The sequence below is a fragment of the Danio rerio genome, chromosome 19 (assembly GCF_052040795.2).
Source record: "Danio rerio strain M-AB ecotype USA chromosome 19, GRCz13ab, whole genome shotgun sequence".
Taxonomy (NCBI): Eukaryota; Metazoa; Chordata; class Actinopteri; order Cypriniformes; family Danionidae; genus Danio; species Danio rerio.
Window position 1 is genome coordinate 30278363 of NC_141039.2, and position 21164 is coordinate 30299526.

Sequence of the window (21164 nt, forward strand, 5' to 3'; positions counted from 1 at the left end):
AGTAACTGATAAATAATTCTAGAAATATAGGCCAGCCTGGTGAAAGTGTTTTTTTTTTCTCTCTAAAAGTGGACTGTTTTGTTATATGCCTCATTTTCTATTTAATAATGAAATTTAAATACTGTATTTTAGTGACATTTTGAGCACTATTCTGATTTAGTTTGTCAGATTGTCATCATAACCACACTTTTTTTTCTTTTTTTTTACCGTTTTAGCCGATTAGTATTCAAGTCAGTTTTTTATTTATTTATTTTTTTTTTATGGTATGCTTTGGTGCTTCACATCTTTTTATTATTCATTTGTTGTTTCAAAAATAAGGTCCAATATTTAAAATAAAAGTTTCTTGTAAAATGTATTCTCAACAATACAGTAGTGAATGGGGACTGGATGGTGTAGCCTACTCATGAAAAATATTTGTTAGCATTAGCCAAAACCGATTAGCACAGTGAAGCGACAGCCAACAGAGGATTCTGTTTGGTCTTAAAGCCTTTTTCGAGAAGTTATTTTAACAGATAATGACATATCTGTCAAAATAGGACTAATGGACTCATGTATGGGACAAATTCTGGACCTTTGACCTTTAACTGATTTATTTTATCTTTGCCATGATGACATTAAATAATATTTGACTAGATATTTTTCAAGACACTTCTTTACAGCTTAAAGTGACATTAAAAGACTTAAGTTAATTTGGTAACTTGGCAGATTAGGGTAATTAGGCAAGTTATTGTATAAGGATGTTTGTTCTGTAGAACATAGCTTAAAGGGGCTATTAATTTTGACCTTAAAATGTAAAAAAAAAAAAAAAAAAAAAAGAACACTGCTTTTATTCTAGCTGAAAAAAAGACTTTCTCCAGAAGAAAAAATATTATATATATATATATATATATATATATATATATATATATATATATATATATATATATATATATATATTTAATTGATAGATTGAGTACTTTATACACAGTGAACTGTTTTATTTATTGATTTATCTATTTGCATGTTAATTAATCCTTAATAAAAACTGAATTAGGCTCCAACATACCGCAACAATCGAAACTAACGGCATGGTAACATTTCTGTGGCATTTCGTCTTTTTGACAACACGTAATCTTACCTGCTCCAAGTATCAAATGGAAGCATTTTTTAACCCCAGCTCAGTCAAACAGGGTGGTGTGGTCCTATCTAAACACTCGGCATTCATAGCACGATGACAGGGTGTGTTTCAAAGCACTCTCTCTCTGCATTCTTCATACGTCTCCTTAAAGACACAGCTACTGTACTGTGGGTGCCTGCCAGTCTGCTAACCTCTACCCAAGACAATGTGTTAGGCTCCTCAAAATCCCTACTATTAGATAAAAGAAAGAAAAGAGGTGATCCCTTAATACGCCTGAATGGCACGTCTCGGCCTCAGTGGCTGGGCTGTTCTTTTTTTTGTTTGCGTTTGACACAGAACGATCACCTAGTTTGGCATTTCCCAAGTCTTTGTCTGCGATGAACCTCTGCAAAATTACTGTTTGATGTGCTTACAATATTTTGGCTGTCTGCGAAGTTTTAGTCATTATTATCCAGCGGCTTTGAGGTCATACATCACCTACGGTATGATCAAAATGTTCTTGGTTAATGCCATGTTTGACGTAGATTAGAAGGAGAATGTTTCGCCTTTAATTTTCAGAGTTGTAACTAGCGTCCTTTACTCCACCCCGTTCACAATGGATGGGATGTCGAATCACAGAAGTAATGATTACACGACTATAAGCAAACGTTTCAGCCGTTTAGTCTGTGCTTGACTCATAGGTTTGCAGAATCAGGGTGGTTATTATAGAGGAAGCCGTGGTAATCTACATGCGTTCGGTTGGGGGATATTGGTTTAACAAACTGTGAGATGCAGCAGAATATTTTCAGATGTTCATTATTGGACTTTTTTGTGGAATTTCCTGCTAATAAAATGATAATAGAATAGAATAATAATAGTAATAATAATAATAATAATATTACACATGACAATGTTTAAACATGTAAGCCATGTGGTAAAACATGTTGGTTACATCTTATTGAAAAATGTCTCAGTTTTGTTTCTTACAAGCTTTTAAAAGTTATTGTAAGCTTTCAAATTATACTAACAATTTAAAACTTGTCATGCCATGTGGTATACTTGCTAGAAACATACTAGCAATATGCTAATTTATCCCACACATATATAAAAAGTCATATTATTTTATATAGTAAAGGTTTTTGAACCATACTATAGTAAAGCACTTTATTTAATCTATTGTTGTAATTCTATAGCATGGTAATACACCAACTATTACGTGGTTCAACGCTAAGAATTTTTTCGACTGGCAAGGTCAAGCCAGTGGCCCCACCAAAAAAAAAAAGTTAATAGCATATATTTTAAATAATATGTCAAAAATAACATCTGTAAATTTAAATGTTTCCAACATGTTCAAAAATATGTGATGAGCAAAATTCTAAGTGTTATGGAAACAAAAAAAGCATTATGGAAAATGTGCAGGTGTTTTATTGTAGTTCTAAATGATTTAACAAAAGGTGGTCAACTTGCCAAATTGTCGGCAAACTGTGCAAAACTTCACTTCATATTTTTCGTTGTGTTGTACATTAGCATCATAGTTTGATGTTGCCACCATTTTGCTGTCTATTTACTGTACTGGAGTGCATTTCCAAAAACCATCGTTAGCCAACTAAGGTCACAAGTTGCATCATTACAAACATAGTTTGTTGATTTGGCGTTTCCCAAATCTGTCGTTCCAATAAATATTAGCAAACTGCGTTGCAAACGTGTATGCTTGCAATTACACCTCTAGAGCTGTAGTTAGAAACATATCTGGTTTCTGGCTGTGTTCTATTCCCAGTTACAGTATCTCCCCTATGCCTGATTCGTTTAGAACAGTCCAGCATTTAAACTTTATTATTTAAAAAAAAAATTCATCTCTCTTAGGTGTAATTTGCTTTCAAAGTATTTTACAGTTCAGTTTTAGCGATCTTCATGTTTACAATTGCGCTCCCTTTGTGCTCCCTTCGCAGTGCACTTTGAAAACATTGATGTCCTTTTAAACACAGCCGTGGCTCATGACTAAAGCTATAGGTGACCTATTATTTGAAAGAGAAATTTATGTTATGTGTCCAAAGCTTGTGAAAGCAAAAAGCATAGCATACAATGCTTTTAATTTATAGTAGGTTATCTATTAAGTATCTGCACTGTATATGTGTCTGCAACAGAAACTACAGGTTTTGGGAAACACTCTTCATCGTTCTTTTCCTAAACAATGCAGTATGACTTTAATACATACTATAAAATGGTATGGGCGTCATTGTGGAGCGGTGGGTAGCACGATCGCGTCACAGCAAGAAGGTCGCTGGTTCGAGCCCCGGCTGGGTCAGTTGGCATTTCTGTGTGGAGTTTGCATGTTCTCCCTGTGTTCGCGTGGGTTTTCCTCCTGGTGCCAAATTAATAAGCTAAATTGGCCATAGTATATGTGTGTGAATGCAAGAGTGTATGGGTGTAAACATATGCTGGTTAAATTGATGGTTCATTCCGCTGTGGCAACCACTGATTGAGAAAAGGACTGAGCCGAAAAGAAAATGAATGAATGAATAATATGGTTCAAAAACACTATATTATGTACAAAATATTACTATAATATTTTTTTTATGTGGGATACTAGCAAATGTTAAACATGACCGAAGCATGCTAGCAACATACTATTCTATGCTAAAAAAAACAATAGCAACATGCTAAAACATTTGTTATGCTATAACACAAGCCGGAAAGCTACTAGTGCAGAGCTGTTAAGGCTAGAGACATTCTAGCAAAATGCAAAGTCATTTGAGCAATGTTTAACCTTTATAGAAACGACACTGTATTCCACGTCTTAATGCTTTGTGAAATTATTGTAAATGACATAGATTGTCATCAGCTCATCTAATTTATAATAATCTTTTTAACATTTTATATATTAAATATACATGCATTTTTCTACCTGAACTAGCCTTGTTTACAGCAGTAAGTTGTTATAAAAAGTGAAATTATGTAAAAAAATATTTGTTTTAATTATTTTTAAGTTGTTAAACATTTTCTTTGCAAGAAAAAAAAAAAAAAAAAAAAATATATATATATATATATATATATATATAATTTTTGTCTTTATTGTATTGATAGCAGTTTTTTACTTATAAAAGAAGTATTATAATTCAGAAGTAAAAAAATAAAAATCATAGTAAAAGTGATTTCAAGTCTCTGTTCTGCATAACTTGAATGATCAATGCATTTTCAATAGATTAATGCAAGACAGAAACGTATTAGAGCAGAGAAACTCTGTAAACTGTGAAGTCACAGAATGCTCTTTCTTGCCTGCACATACGATATGATTCCTAGTTCATAGCATAAGGTTTCTTATTTTATTTCACTTGAGTATCTTGTTCAGAGCCCCAAGGCTGCTTCTGCTCTTAATAGTAAATTGGCTCTGCAGAGAGCAAGTAATAATGATCATACAGCTGAAAACAATTGTATTGTTTAACTGGTGGGCATTACTCATTCTGGACATATCTGTTCATTTATTAAGAGACTACTTTACTTTTACTTTTTTTTTTCATGAACACTACACACTGCCATCACGCTTGCAGCATTTCCTGTTTGTTAAAGTAATTTTTTTTCCCTATTTTTGTCCAATTTGTCTTTTTAATATCTTTTTACTCTGCAAGCAAAAAAAAAAAAAAACAGTCCCATGCCTTAAATATATATTTTATAGCCTGCGCACAAGATTAACAACAAAAGCATGGGCATGCATTAAAAATAAGTGGTACTACACATCACAGTAGTCTAAATAAGTAGTCTTGGCATCTTCTGTGGCGTTACGCTTGAGCAGAAAGGTAAACGGCTGTGCTATCCAGAGAGTCTCAGAGGAAGAATTCCACCTGGAAACAAACAGGTTGCTCGTGCCTCGGATGAGGGGAATGTTTCCCCATCTGTGCCCGATGGAAAAGTGTGTGTGAGAGAGCTCGACGGGGCTCTCGGCTTTCTGCCCCGCCACTAATGATGTGGAAACGCCTCCATCTCTGTCGGAACGAATGCTCTGAAGGATTTATACTGAGCCTGTGGCTTAGCGAGAGCCTCCATAATTACAAATGTATCAATTGATGAATTGGCATTTCTGCCGTTCACTTTGAGAATTGTGATTTTCTTTCTCCCTACAGGAGTGTGCTGCACTTCACTGGCAATCAATTTACAAAGACATCCACCGGTCAAAGTCAGGTACATCTGTACGCAATCTTTTGTTTTATAAGCTTTGTAGTGAAACTAAAAGCCCCCCTGTCAACAGCAGCTCCACCGCAAAGTAAGACCTTGACTGAGAGACCCATACAAGTTGCTTATACTGTTTATTTTTAAAGGAGAAAGGCAACAGCATTCTTTTGCCCTGCGGGTAGCGATGCATTCTAAGCTGGGGCGAAAGCTCTGAATGATGGTAAATCCATTCAGTGTGTGTTTGTTCTCCTCAAAGCAGCGCTTTATCAGATATTCCGGAGAACTCAATCTATTGCCTGCCCTTAGGTGATTTGTAATGGCTGATCATTGTCTATAATGCATAATACATTACTGCGGGTCCCCTGCTCCTATCAATTCAGCTCACTTCAAATGCCTCTGTCAGCCTATCTCACCCTTGAGCCAGTCCGGATGTATGAATAATGTGTTTAAAAAAATCAATTGAAGGGATTGGGTCTTCCCTGTAGCGTCTGTTTATCAACAGCGTCTTTAGAGGTACCAGATTCCCCCCGCCGTCCTGAGGGAAAAGTGTGTGAAATAAGTTACGAGTAAACCAAATGCATATAATTTTCCCAAGCTCGCTGGCTAAAATTTCAGCCGACTGATAATGGAGAAGACGTGATGTATATGAGTGAAGGATGAAGCCAATGGAGAGAAAGAGAGAGAGGGAGAGAGTCGCTCCATCTGGCCCCTCCTCTCCCTCTGTGAGGGGATTTGAGTTTTATTTACATTTCACAGGGGCTATTATCCCCTCATTAGTGTAGCTCTAGAGGGGTCTGAATTACCCCAAGAGCTGCTGAAGAGCTCAGCGCATTTAGCGGCTCGACTAAAACAACCCAATCTTTTTTTAATAAGCCAAACTGCTGCTGAAGGTGCGGCTACAATAGCCAGAATTTGGACGGAAAAGGGGTTTGTCAATAGTGTTATGCTCAATTGAGGACATTTTACACAGAAGTTATTACCAAAACAAAAGGTTTGCATTTCTGAGACAAATTTCCCCCTTTAATCCTTTTTTTAAACCCTCATGTTGCATTCAGCTCATTTTTTTCCACATTGGGTTGAAGCTTATTGATTTTGCTCACACAGAGAATAAAAACATCCCATTGTTATACTTGAGGTGTTCCTGGTCAATGGCCAGCTTTATTTGTCTTTTATTTAGGATTATATTATCTTTTTAGAACTGACTAATCACAAACCTCATTGATTGTAGATTATGCACCAGTTTACTTATTTTTTTAGCAATTATTTTGAATAACTTTGTACATTTTATATTGACCTGAATACTTTTGGCAACTTAGTTTCAACAAGGACTGCTTTTGGACATTTTTCATTAAGTAAAATCATTTCAAAACAATTTCCCAATGTTAAACATTAAGGCTTAATACCAGTTCTATTTTTGTACCTACCCCTTCCCCTTTCACATGGCCCTTGAAACAGAATGTGAAGGGGAAGGGCTACAAAATTTACCCTGAAGAAATGGGACAGTATTACAACACCTGTAGACATCATCATATGTCAGATTGACAATGGCGACTGCTGCAGTTGCAAATTATTTGGTATTTATCTTCAGGAAATCATAGAAGGTAGCGATATCATATTATCATAATAATATAATGTGGCACTAAGCTTGTAACTGTACTGTGCATTTACACCATGGCCATATTCATGTAAACACACAACAAAGAACATTAACATAGCAGACACTGTAAAAAGCTCATTCACAGCTATTCAACATTTTTGACAGGGTATTCGAGTGACAGATGTGAATGTATGTTGTGGGATTGCTATACAGGAGTTAATATTATGGATTATTGACAGCGAAATTTAGCAGTTTTTATTTTAGCGTTTTTTTTTTTTTTTTTAAAGCATGACGGTAAAACATGAACACTGTTATAAATGTATTAAAACATGTGCTTGTTTGTTATAAAAATTCGTAAAAATGACAAAAAAATACTAATTTGTGTGTGTCCTTATTTCCGTGTGCAGCCATATTGCTGTTGTACAGTAGATGGTGTATTCTGGGAAATTGTCTTACCCCTTGTAGTCCTGTGGTTTCGAGGGGCATCTAGCCCTTCCCCTTAGCACTACGTCTTCAAGCTAAAGAGAATTGGGACACCCCTACCCCTTCACATGAACGCGCAAAACAAGGGGTAGGGGTAGGAGAAGGGCTAAGGGGCAGAATTGGGCCCAAGTCTTACTAGGGGAAAGCGGGGACAGATGTGTATAATTTTTAGCAGAAAACTTTATGCTGTGGTAACTTACAGCAGTGGTCTATGAAAATCAGGTGTAATTTTGTATCAATGTAGAACAACTCTAATATATCTTCAACATCTGTATCCAAACACTGAAAACTCTAATGTGGAAGCAAAAAAAAGAGGTATGAACATTAGTAGTGGGACATAAATAACGGTGTTACTTTCATCCTCAAGGAACTCTTGATATATAAACCTGATTTACTTTTAAACTGAAAAAACTCTAAGATGAAAAAAACTGAAAAAACTAAAAGATGTGTTATTGCACTAAATAACCTGTAGATTGATCATTAGTAAGACACATGAAAAGAGAAACACAACTTGTAATAAGGAAAAAAGACTGCTCAATCTACTCACAGTTCTGTATGTATCAGTTTTAGGGTCACGGGTTCGGTAACATACGGTTTATGCTATGCTTAGAAAAAAATGCCTACAGAACAATTCAAACAACAATTAACATATTGGTGAACAATTAACATATTGGTTAACAAACACCTGACAACGTAACATCTTCACATTTGACTGTAGATTTGCATGGCAGAACTGCTTTGTTGCAGTTGTTTTTGTATTAAGAAACCAATATTAGTAATGCGTATTCTGAACCTTAGATCACAGGACGCACAGAACCGTGGGAGAACAATGGGACAATACGTTTTTTTGCAACCCTTGTGAACTATGAGGACAAAAAAAATAAATCAATGCATAAAATAATCGATTAAGTTGGCGGTTCATTCCACTGTGGTGACCCTAGATTAATAAAGGTACTAAGCCGAGAAGAAAATGAATGAAAATAAAAGTGTTAATCGTAATTGCGTTAAAATAGTCAAGATTTTGATTTTAGGCCAAATCGCCCATCCCTTGTCTCATGTTACATTCATCCCCACTCGCCCCTACTGTGATAAACCGAGATTTTCTTTCTTTTTTCTTTTTTTATGAAACTAATTTATCACTCAAAAAATCTCTCCCAATTGGAAAAAAAAAACAAGTTGTAAAAGATAGCATTAAATCCAATATTTGGTGATAGAATAGCAATTTTTTTTTTACTGGCCAAAATTCACAATCTGAAATTTGCGCTAAAACTTGCTAATTACAACATTCTAGATTCTCCTCAATTCCTGGAATTGTTAGAAAAGCTACAGCAATTATTCCCAATAAAAAATGGTTGAAAATCCACCATCTGAGTCTATCTGATCGCTGCTATATTATTGCTAAACGCGCGACTTCAAAAAAAGCCTATCCAGACGTCACAGACAAAGCTAACAGCGAGTAACTCTGTGGCATTCGATTCATTTCCCCGCTCCTCGTGCAGACACAGGCCCTCTTATAAACGCACAAGCGCCTTTGTTCTTCCTTTGAAAAAAAATGTGGCTAGAAAAAGGGGAAATATTTATAAAGCTCAGAACGATTGTGTGTGTGTGTGTGTGTGTGTGTGTGTGTGTGTAGCGCTGCTCGTCCCTGAAGATCGCCGGGTGATTATAGGAAATAAAAACAGCGGCGGCAGGCTCATTAGCATAATGATTTCCCCTCGCGCTCCAGTGCGCCAGAGAGTGAGCGAGACTCCCAGCGCTCCTTAAGCATTTGAAGCATGTTAATAATCATTAAGTGTTTGGAGTAGAGAGGAGGGGAAGCAGAAATCTACGAGGGTTGACTGGCTGCTTCACCTGGGCAGGACCAAATTAACCTCTCGCCTTCTTTTCCGCCTTGTTGCCATCCTGCTGCCGTAAGGGACCTATTAGCGCAAGCTTTTAGCCGAGAGAGTGTTAGTGCTACCCTGTTATTGGCTGTGGCCATCAATAGCGCGTGCTATTGCTTTTAATATAGCTGGAGTCTCTCTCTCTCCCTCTCTTTGGAGATGCTAATGGCCTATCCTGGGAGATTAGATAAAACAGTAGAGAAATCAGCTCATTAGCGGACACAGATGCTAAAGAGTGTGGTGTGGCATATCAACATTGTGCCTGATGCCCAAGTTCTGCCAACCTAGCAATCATCTACCTGTTTTTCACAATGGTTTATTAGTGACTTTTGAAAGCATCAGAAATACCTATTACGATATTGACATAAGCTGCAAAAAAGCATTACTTAAACATATATAACGTAAAGATCTCTTAATTACTGTTTAAAGAGATAGTTCTTGTTTATTCTTCCTCATGTAGTTTTAAACCATTATGAGTTTCTTTCTTCTGTTGAACACAAAGTAATATATTTGAAGTAGGCATGGGGCTATAACTGGTTTCAAGGTTTAGCGCAGTTTGGAAAAGTCAAGGTAATAAAACTACAAACATGTTTTGTTATACCATTTCTCAGGTATATGTAAAGTTTTTTTTTATGTGTTGTAAGGAAATCTGTGTTTTTGGTGTTAATGTAGATGGTAGAAGTCAATGGTTTATTTTAATTATATAGCCTGACATGTTTTCGGTTCCAAAATATTATAAATGTGTCCTAAAATGTAATATATTGTGTTTAATGTGGAAAAAAGCTGTTGTTTTTTTTACTAAAACATTTAAAAATATATATTTTACAGTAGTAAACACAGTATTGTGATACTGTGAAACCCTGATATTTTTATTTTAAGGTTATCATACATGTATACCGGCCCATACCTATTTTAAAGAATGCTGGTTGCTGGGACTCATCTACTTCATTGTACGTAAAAAATAATATAAATTTACTATAGAAGTCAAAGGGTATCAGCTACCAGCATTCTTCAAAATATCTTATTTTGTGTTTGATACCAAAAAAGAGAGACTCAGATAGGTTTGGAACAAGTGAAGCGTGGGAAAATAAGTCTCTTTTTTGGGTGAACTATCCCTTTGGTACATACTGTAAATGTTTAGAGTAAACAATTCAATTTCAAAGTTGCAAAAGCATCATAAATGGATAACTATATTAAACAGTAATGCATTAGTACAACATTAGTACAACTTTTTTTTTTTTTTTTTTTTACAGAAGTTGTCAGACTTTATTTTATTCTCGCTTTTAACAGACTATTAAGACTTTTAGCTCAGTAAAGTACTCATTTGCTGCTTATTAAGAGTTAGTAAGGTAAGGTACTGGGTAGGATTAGGGATGTAGATTAAAATAATACTTTTTAACTACACTGTAAAAAATTATGTGATCAATTAGTCCTGACAGCATTTTTTAAGTCATTGGTACTTATTTAACTAAGTTAATCAAGTTCTAACTTAATTTTATAAGTTTCGCAATGTGTTTTATTTCAGTTCAACAGACCCATTAGGATAATTTGATTCAGCTTAAAAATTGAAGGCAAGCATTCTTTTTACAGTGCATCAATAAACAGCCAATAAGCCAGGTAATAAGCCAGTAGTTAAATGTGAGAATTGGTATTTAAAATAAAGTGTTACCAGAAGATGTTAATGTTTTTTTTTTTAATAATTTAATTACATTTATTAGTTATTTGCGCTATCAAATAAAACAGCTACAATTTGCTTTCTACAAGTTGTTTACATCATCTGTTTTAGTTCAATTAACTAATGTTAGCTAATTGTGTCTTACTATAAACTCTATAAAAAAATGCTGGGTTCCACACAATTCGTCCCAACAAAAATCGATTAAGTTAATTTAATTGTTTTTACAAATTTAAGTGTATTGAACATAAAACAGTTAGTTGCCCCCCAACTACTTAACAATTGTGTTGTTTTAACTTGTTTTAAACAATTTTTAAGAACTGTATTAATTATTAGCCCCTAACAGATGAAACGGTTACAACTTTTGTTGTTTTCATCATCTGTTTAGTTCATTTAACTGATGTTAACAAATTGAGTCTTACTTTAAACCCTTTAAAAATCCTGGGTTCTACACAATTCCTTCAAGTTGTCCCAACAAAAATTGATTAAGTTAGCTTAATAGTTTTTACAATGTAAGTGAATTGAACATAAAACATTTGAGTTGCCCCACCAAAGTTTAATAATTGTGTTGTTTTAACTCATTTTAAATAAGTAGTTTGAACAAGCAGCAAAAGCCAGTTGTTTGAGGTCAGTTAAGTTAAGGAATATTTAAAAACCTAAGCATTTCAAAGCATTATCTGACATGTTACAGGCCAAATTAACTCATGAAACTGTTTATGTTTAAAAAAATAAGTCTTCAAGCATTTGCTGTGACGTAATGGACACTAGTGCAAAGACTACACATCTAAAGATTTAAATAATAAAACCTTATATTGAAGAGCACACAATGACAAAATCATACATGTTCATTATTATTGCATTTTGAAATATCAGCAAACATCTACTAGCAGTTACTTGTTTTTATACATTACTTGGTTTAATTTCAGGTCTGACCCCTTTTTGTAAAAATGTGAACTGATGTAGCTTACAGTAGTGGCAGGCTCAAATCAATTTGACTTTGATAATCGGATAAGATTTCCCATTCCCGGCAATTACACCGGGTTTCATTTTGCATTATGGAAGAGCAGCTGTTCATAATTTCCATGGCAACGACCCTGCTGGTTACCAGTTGACCTTGATGTCTCCGGGCCAGTTTTAATTGGCTCTTGTATCAAATTAAAAGGCTGTGACAAACTAACCATAGCCAGACGAATCAACACATGAGACGTACATACCAAAACCAGTCGCTCAGTCCATTCATGAAACCCTTTTGCTTTTTGATACCACACTTGCATTCTGAAGTTTGAAAACACAGGAGGGAAGAAGAGTCACTTGAAGAAAGGTATTTTGCATGTGTCGTATTTAGAGTATTTAGGCCAAAAATGTGAATCTTTTTATGTGCGCTTTAGCCTTCTCGTCTTTGTCAAAAACTCAGGGTTTCAGACCTCAGGAGTTAAAAAAGAAATGAAAATAAGAGGAAAGCCCCATCCCTAATGTGCTTTTTTTCCCCCTCAGTGCATAACCAATCACATTCAAATGATGGAGTCCGACCCACATGAGGTGCTCTGTGACGGTAATGAAAAATCTCACTCTCATTTCCAAGTCAGACTCCTTTCAATCTGTCTTTCCTGATATTCATTTCCATATCTGGATGGTAAATAGGGATGCAGATATGAACTCCATTTTGCTGTATTTGTCTGTGGAAAGGCAATGAGCGGTTTTATTCAGCTTAGCAGGCAGGGAAAGACTCGGTTTCACTTGAAAATTCCCATAGTGACAGTTTAAATGATTTCAGATCTGGTGAATAATGCACAGATCTGCCTCATGTGTTAAACTCATCAAAGTGTGACCATTTATGTATAATTGCAATATTAGGTAATATGTTATTATATTAACTAATCTTGCAACTATACCTATATAAATGACCAAACTTTGATAAAGGTGGAATAGCACATACAAATGCATCTCAAGTTTTCATCATTATTACTCAACGTGCTTTCATGTATTAACAACAGGGCTTGACGTTAACCTTTTTGATCACCAGCCACTTTTGCTAGTAGATTTACAACATTACTAGCCACTTGCCCTTTTCACTAGCCACAATTCTGTTGTTGTGTTTTATATTCATAAATTTGACTTTGACATGCTAAAATGATTCGTTTTAGATCTTGTGTGATTAGATTGTTAATGTCACAGTGTTGCACTGCAATTTGTTTTTATTTCACATGACTTTTCAGGGCTCAAAATTAAGGATTTACCAAAATTATCTCTAAAAAAAAAAAAAAAAAATCTTAGCCATACATTTTAAATACTTTGTCAAACAAGCTAAATATAGCTGTATACATGCACTTTTTATTCAACAAAACCTTTCTTTAAAAAGAGACATTTTAAAAATAACTATTGTCATGTATCTAAAACAATGCACAGTCTGTGTCCTGGCTAAATATGTCAGATCACCAGTTAACTAAATAGGAGTTATTCTTCTATAAAAGCAATCTTATTGTAAACAAATTGAATGAAACCATATTAACAAAAATAACTATGAGCAAGAAAAAAAAAAAAAGCAGATGAAAGACATACCGTGTGTGATAATGAAAGGAGGATCGCGTTAAGGTTAGGCCTATTCAAAGAATGGTTGACGTGAAAACAGTGACCACTGCTGCTTACAAAAAGACATTTAAAAAAAATCTGGAGCTCTTGAAAGCAGCCAGACTGTATGTGCACTAGCGTCAACTTTTGTCATGTCTATTTCAATCGCCCCTTTCACATATACTGACCTTTCCAGAAAATTATCGGCAATTTTCCAGAAAAGGATCATGTACGAACAGGCCCTTTTTGAAAATACTGGTAAATTCGTTCAAGCAATTATTTGGAAAGAGAAGTTGTAACATTGCCGGTAATTTGTCGGAACGCTGCTCTATGTGAACGCAGAAGGCTAATTGCCGGAAAGAGCGCCTTCACACCTACAACTTGCTGACGTGAGACGTCTACTCCAGCCAATCAGAACATTCTGACGCATTCACATCCATCCTGTTTATAAAATAAATGCTCTTGAATATTTTTCCAGACATATTTAGCTGCTAGATGTTAGTCAGATAAAGTTTCTGTTCATTCTTAATGCCAACTGTGTGATAAAATGATTATGATAAACCGTTGTTTGTTTTCCTTCAAGCTCTGCTTCAGTTGCTTGACATGTGTGCACGTGAAGCAGCCGGTGAGCACCAGCACCGCATATTATGTACATCTCGACATGCTAAAGCATTCCTTCAAATGTTTTCATCGAAGTTGTTCACAATACTTATCCATCCACAGAATTTGTAATGTAGTCAAATGTGTAAACATTCAGCTGTGGTTTCCCTTTGGATGTCTCTGGGAGAAAAGCAGAATGTTTACAGAAACAAGCGCAGCCATTTAGAGGCCATATCTGTTTAATGATGTCAGAATTTGCTGGTATTTTGAAATGGATGTGTAAATAATCTTTTATGGTAAACCCTGGAACACCCTTGCCTGTGTGAACAGCGCTTTTTTTGCACATTCCGGTAAAGTGGTTCTGGAAATTTTCCAGATATTTTATAGGTATCATTGTATGAAAGGGGCTAATTTGAAATGATCACACCAGTTGAGTTTGCAAGTATGGCTGCCTTGCAGAAGAAAACTGGAGAAAACACACTTCCAAGTTATCATCTTCTCATTCGGTATTCACCTGCTTTCTTTTGCTCACGCGAATACAGTTTTTTTTGTCAGTCGTGCTGCTTGTTGATTCTAAGAATACATTTGCACATTGGGCCATCTTTATTGTCAAACCGTGCTTTTAAGACAATTACAATTTAAAAATTATTTAAATTAATTACTACCCGCATTTGGCAGGTTGGCGGGTGTTAATGCCGAGCCTTGATTAACAATGATGATTCGTATTGTTTTGAATAGTAAAGCTTAGTAAATACTTTAACAAATGTATTGCTTATTGTCACCTAACTTTATTGTCTGGTTAATTTTTATTATATATAAAATCAAAAAATATGATTCTCATTATGTTTATGAACTCTATTACTTATATATTTTTAAAACAAATAAAAAAAAATATCAAAAAAGTTTTGTTATACTTGATTTTTAACACACAATATAAGTAGTCTTACATCATTTTATAATTTCTAAAAAGTCAGTTTTATTTATTTATTATATTTTTATGTATTTTCTTGATATTACAGTGAGAATACAGTTATAGAAATGTCAAAAAGTCATTATAATATTTTGACACTATAATAATCCCATATTATAGCTTCGAAGACTAAAAGTTCTATATATAATAAAACTAATCATTACCCTGTTTAATTAACTAAAATAAATAAATGTTATTAAAAAATGCTGTAATAAAATATCAGTGATTAGCACTGTCGCCTCACAGCAAGAAGGTCGCTGGTTTGAGTCCTGGCCGGGCCAGTTGACATTTCTATGTGGAGTTTGCATGCTCTCCCTGTGTTGGTGTGGGTTCCTTCTCTGTTCTCCTGTTTCCTTCACAGTCCAAAGACATGCTCTTGGTGAAATGTGTAAGCAAAATTGGCTGAAGTGTATTAGTGTTTGGGTTAGTGTAATGGGTTGTGGCTGGAAGGGCATCTGCTGCGTAAAACACATGCTGGAATAGTTAGCGGTTCATTCCGCTATGGCAACCTCTGATGGGTCAGAGACTAAGCTGAAAGTGAATGAATGAATGAAAATATCATGATTGTTAGTTCATGTAATTCAATATACATAATTTATGATAACAAACAAGCTTTTATTTAATATAATTATTTATATATTAATAATAATTTAATATATATATTTTATATAATTTGGACAGCCCTATGATGTGTTCCTTTTGTGTCACAACATTTTGAAAGGACCCCAAAAGGGTGCTCAATTAATAGCAGATGTTTCCTTCACGAATCAGGTGTTTAATGACATTGCTCTTTTGCTCATCCGTAACCACGCTGTCGCACACATTTACAGTCAGCCCTAAAGAACGGATCAGTTCATTCAGATTCATCTATCATTCAACCTGAGGGTCTCCATCTGACATTCCCTTTTCTTAAGCATCTCCCCCAGCATCCCTCTTTCCCTCTCTCTCACTCTCAGAGCTCAGCAGTGGGGACTGAGATTAGCCTAACCAGATTAGAGTGCTCTAATGCATTATTCCTCAACCCTTCCCTCCACTGCAAATCCACTCATGTGAAAATAATACACATCCCGGTGTCAATCACTCTAGCCCGACCCCACTGGGGCCAAAGCAGCCTCAGCACCAGCCATTACCAGCTACAACAAATGTGACCTCTGAGATTCACCACTGTAAACAGGGATGCAGTGGGAAAAACGATGACTTGAGGAACGTACGTTTTGCGAGTGCAGCCATGTTGGGTTATAAAATTGGCATAGACTCTGGAATCACAAACGCAGTTTTTCTTGCACCAATTATATTTTAGAATTGGAGCTTTCTGGTTTTTAATATGAAGAAAACATCCAAAATGCACTTTTAAGTGTTTTATTTATCAGTATAGAGTCAATCTAGGACCATATAGATACAAAAGAGTTTTGCCAACAAAAAAATTAAATATTGAGCAAATAAATAAATAAACGCAAACCTCCAAAAATCGCAAAAGGAAAATAAGTTAATAATGATTTTAAAAATATTTATTAATTTTGCTAACAAAAAAAAAGAACTCAAAGGGAACACTAAGTTTTGAGAAATGTGCAAACAAAAAAAGAACTGCAAACAAAAATTAAGCAAAGCAAAAATAAACCTAAAATATTTGCAATTTAATTGTTTGTGTTTTCATTGTGGCCCTGATTTGACAAGGGGGCGAAGTCAAGGGAACTTGGACATTTACAGGCCTGGACCTGCCTCCATTTAAGTGGCATCATCACCTGGTGACACAGTATCACCGAGGTGGTCTTACAGCCCATTAGGTCTGGGCCTACTGTAAACACCCAAGTTCCCTCGACTCTGCCCCCTTGTAAAAATCAGGGCCACAAAGTGAAATGCGCAGAAAAGTGCAAAGGGAAACCAGCATCGTAAACTCACGATTGTCTAAAAAGCAAATCAAAATGAGCATTGCAATCGACTGGATGAGTTTTGTAAAGGCAATGCTATAAAAATGTTTTACATATTTTTTTTATTATTTTTTTTTAATAAATTGCAAGTGTTTTTTTTTTTTTTTTGCACTACTTTATTTTCCCCTTTGCAGTTCTTTATTTTTGTTAGCAAAATAAATTTTTTATTTCTCAAATTATTTTCGCTTGGTCATTTTTTAAGATTTGCATTTATTTATTTATTTTTTTGCTTAATACTTTATCTTTTTGTTTGCACAACTTTCTTTTATTTTGCAAATATATATGGCCCTAGATTGACTTCATAGTCCAGGTGATGTCACATAATTTGCAACAAACACGATAAGGTGAGTGACGCTCTCCATATGTAGCAAAACCAAACAGCGAAACAGACGGCAAAATTGGAAAATGGAAGTTTGCGTACTCCTGGTTGAAGAAAGACGAGTTTAAACATAGGCCAAATCCTGTCGCTAAAACAACTACGTAATTTATTCTTTTAAGCTTTGTTTCTTCCAAGCTTATCTGTTGCATGGTTGTGCTTTGTTGATTTATTTAACTAAAACGGTTTATTAACAACTGTTTATTAAGTTAAAGGTTTAATACTAATCAGAACTTGAAGTGGTGATGAGGTCTGAAATATTTTGAGAAGGTCTTTAAAAAGTCCTAAAAAGATGTTGAAATTACCTTTAGGATTCCTGCATATACTCTGTTTATGTCTTTTTAGTTTGTAGATTGTTATATAATATTATTATTAATATTATTATTATTATTATTATTTGTTACTTTATTTTTTACATTTTTTAAATTTTTATTTATTTATACAGGGACAATGGACAACAAGACATGTTGTGCTAGAGTTAGCTACAGCATAAAGCTAATTGACATCTGTAGACCCTGGCAGGAAGTTCTAACAAGTTTAAAAGTAAAAAAAAAAATAATACAATATACACTTACAGTACAATACATATAGTCAGTAAAATGAAATCAAAACAGTGGTTGCATATTTGATTTTGTTTTAGCTAAATTTTAAGAACAGTTTTAAAATTATTAAAAGTGTTACTCTCTCTGATATGCACTCATATTTTATTCCATCTTGGGGTGGGCGATATGGAAAAAATATCATATCACGTTTTTTGGGGGGAAATCACGATTTTTATCTTGATTATTTTTCAAGTTGGTTTTTTAAGACTATTTTGCAAATTACAAAGGTACAATACAACCAAACTAATGTCCCCATATAAAAATGTTCTCTTACCGTGTATGTTTAAGAATATGGCGATACAATGATTTTTCGGAAAAGCGAATCGTGCAGTAATTTAGATGGTCCACGATCAAATATCGTGTTATCGCACAGCCCTAATTCCATCTTTCTGCTGCTCTGACTGAAAAATATTATTGTCCAAAAACAGTTCTCTTGAGTTTAACTGAACAATCGCCTCTAAGCAATCATCTAGCCTGTCTTATATTGTCCTTGCAGACAATCACACATTGTTTGAGAGGTGGTGGTGCAAGGTTATTAAACATTTTATACCGTAAATACACATCAGCATATAATAAGTAGTTGTCAAATGTTAGTAATTTATGTTGTGCAATACAGTAACAGTAAAGATAGTTCCTTGTTTTTGCAAAAATGTAAGCAAATTTTTTTTTACAGTTTGTTTATAAATAATATGCAATGGTTTTAATGTTGTAATGTTTGTGATAAAGGAGGGAAAATCATTGTATTAATAAAAAGTTTAGCTGCAGCCATAGGTAACTGATGCCTGATGTTTCTATAAATCCTCAGGCTTGCTCTAGCACTTTTGCTAGATTATCTACCATCTATTGCAATTATAATACTTTTTTGACTTTGACAAACTAAATATTTCAGCTTCAGAACTTTTATATACACCAGACATTGTTTTATTCATATTCTGAAAGTTTAAAGATTTGTCATGTCAAAAAACAACAAACTAATTTTAATCAGTTAATCAACTCATTTTTAGTTACAGAAAGTTTAACTATATATTTTAGTCAGGTTGACTGACGTAAGTAGAGATGACTAGAAAAGTTATTATTTGTACATGTAATTTGCCTTATGTATGACATTTTATTCTACAAATAAATGTAAACAAAAGCTTCTTTATGGCTGTATTAGTGACATTTCTAATTGGTTATTATCTATTTGATCATTGATATTTGTTTAACTTAGTCCTAAAAAAGAGTTTCCCTAAATCCCCTCTGTAAAACCATTTGAATATTATACTGTATGTAAAAAAAAACAATGGATTGAAATGAAACGCGTTTTGAAAAATCCAATATCTAGATTGTTGCGCTGGAAATATGTGCAAATGAGTGCATTTTCATCAAATAAAGCTTGACATTTTAGAAAACTTGTAATATAAGAAACATTTGCAATTCTGAATATATTCAACTGAATGTGGAAGAATGCTGTTAACTATTGCTAAATTGTTTTTCGCCGATTCACCTGCAGTGTCTTGCCTTAATGTTAAAACTCTGCCATGCGGCACAGAAATCCACTGACACGAGGTTGCCATGGAAATTAAGTGATGCCATATTTTGACATGATAATGTCCTGCACTGGCTGTGCGAGTTGGTGGGGTTCAGCGAGGGGGATAATCTATTCCTTCCCTTTGAGATGCTGGCCTGGGGGGCGGTGGCGAAGCGGAGCGCCAGGAGAGCTCTTCTGTCTTCAATCATATCAGAGGAAAGCTCCTCCATTAGAGGCACAAAGACATCTGAAGTCCGAGAAAGAGCAGAGGTCTCCTCTTATTTCCTGCGTAATGTATTCGGGGAAATCGTCTGGATTTATTCCTCCTGCAGAAGTCAGGAACGTCTGCTGGAGTCGCTTCATGAGCACCGATATTGATGCATCGAGCCACATGTGCTGGTTGTTTGTTAGCACCTACAGACACACACAAACACACACCTGTATGGACCCCACAGCCGACCGCTGTGTTAAGGCATTAATTATAGATAAGAGACAGATGAAAGATTGATGACTGGTTGATAAAGTGTGTGCTGATGCCGTAGGCTCTGTAAAGACATCAGGAAGGAGTCTTGACTGCTTGACAAGTCGGTCCAGAGGGAGCAAAAGCCATAGGTGATGACATTTAGCGTACATCTTCTGCTCTCCTGTCTGCGGGATTCAATCTAAACAGCTGATGAATGTTAAATCTTCACAAATTATGTAATAATAGATTTACTGTTTTTAGAAGGATGTTTTTTTTTTTAACTGAACCGATGTACAGTACTTATGTCATTTTAATTTTTGTTTACATATACAAATAAAGAACTGTTACTAATTTTAAAAATTAGGTTTAGTCTAAAAAATATAAATAGCAATGTATTATATTATTTTATATATTACATATATGAAATATATAGGTACTTAGGTTGTGTCAATATACACTCACTGGCCACTTTATTAGGTACACACTGCTTGTTAATGCCAATTTCTAATCCGCCAATCACATGGCAGCACCTGAATGCATTTAGGAATGTATACACGGTCAAGATGATCTGCTGCAGTTCAAACCAAGCATCAGAATGGGGAAGAAAGTTGATTTAAGTGACTTTGAACGTGGCATGGTTGTTTATACCAGACTGGCTGGTCTGAGTATTTCAGAAACTGCTGACCTACTAAGATTTTCACACACAACCATCTCTAGGGTTTACAAAGAATGGTCTGAAAAAGAGAAAATATTCAGTGATTGGCAGTTCTGTGTGCGCAAATGTCTTGTTGATGCCAGAGGTCAGTGGAGAATGGCCAGACTGGTTCGAGCTGATAGAAAGGCAACAGTAACTCATATAACCACTTGTTACAACTGAGGTATGCAGAAGAGCATATTTGAATGCACAACACTGAGACTACAGTTAGCACAAGCTCACTAAATTGTACAATCGAATATTTGAAAAACGTTGCCTGGTCTGATGAGTCTCGATTTGTGCTGCTACATTTGGATGGTGATAGTAGGGTCACAATTTGGTGTCAACAACATGAAAGCATGGATCCATCCTGCCTTGTATTAAAGGTTCAGGCTGTGGGTGGTGCTGTAATGGTGTGGGGAATATTTTTTGGCACACTTTGGCCACATTAGTTCCAATTGAGCATCGTGTCAATGCCACAGCCTACCTGAGTATTGTTGCTTACTATGTTCAGCCCTTTATGACCCCAGTGTACCCAGCAGAATATTGCATCAT

At 35.0% G+C, this 21164-nt stretch overlaps 1 long non-coding RNA gene across 3 annotated transcripts in view; it reads left to right on the top strand.

The window, feature by feature from the left end:
• Positions 1–21164, top strand: part of LOC141379111 (uncharacterized) — a 136009-nt gene that overhangs the window by 59404 nt on the left and 55441 nt on the right. For 2 of the 3 annotated variants that reach the window (XR_015516835.1, XR_015516836.1), the window contains exons 3-4: positions 5215–5272; positions 12393–12450. This is a non-coding gene — a long non-coding RNA (uncharacterized LOC141379111). Of the gene's footprint in view, positions 1–5214; positions 5273–12392; positions 12451–19599; positions 20274–21164 lie in introns of those variants that run through there. The other variant, XR_015516834.1, reaches the window with a different exon arrangement.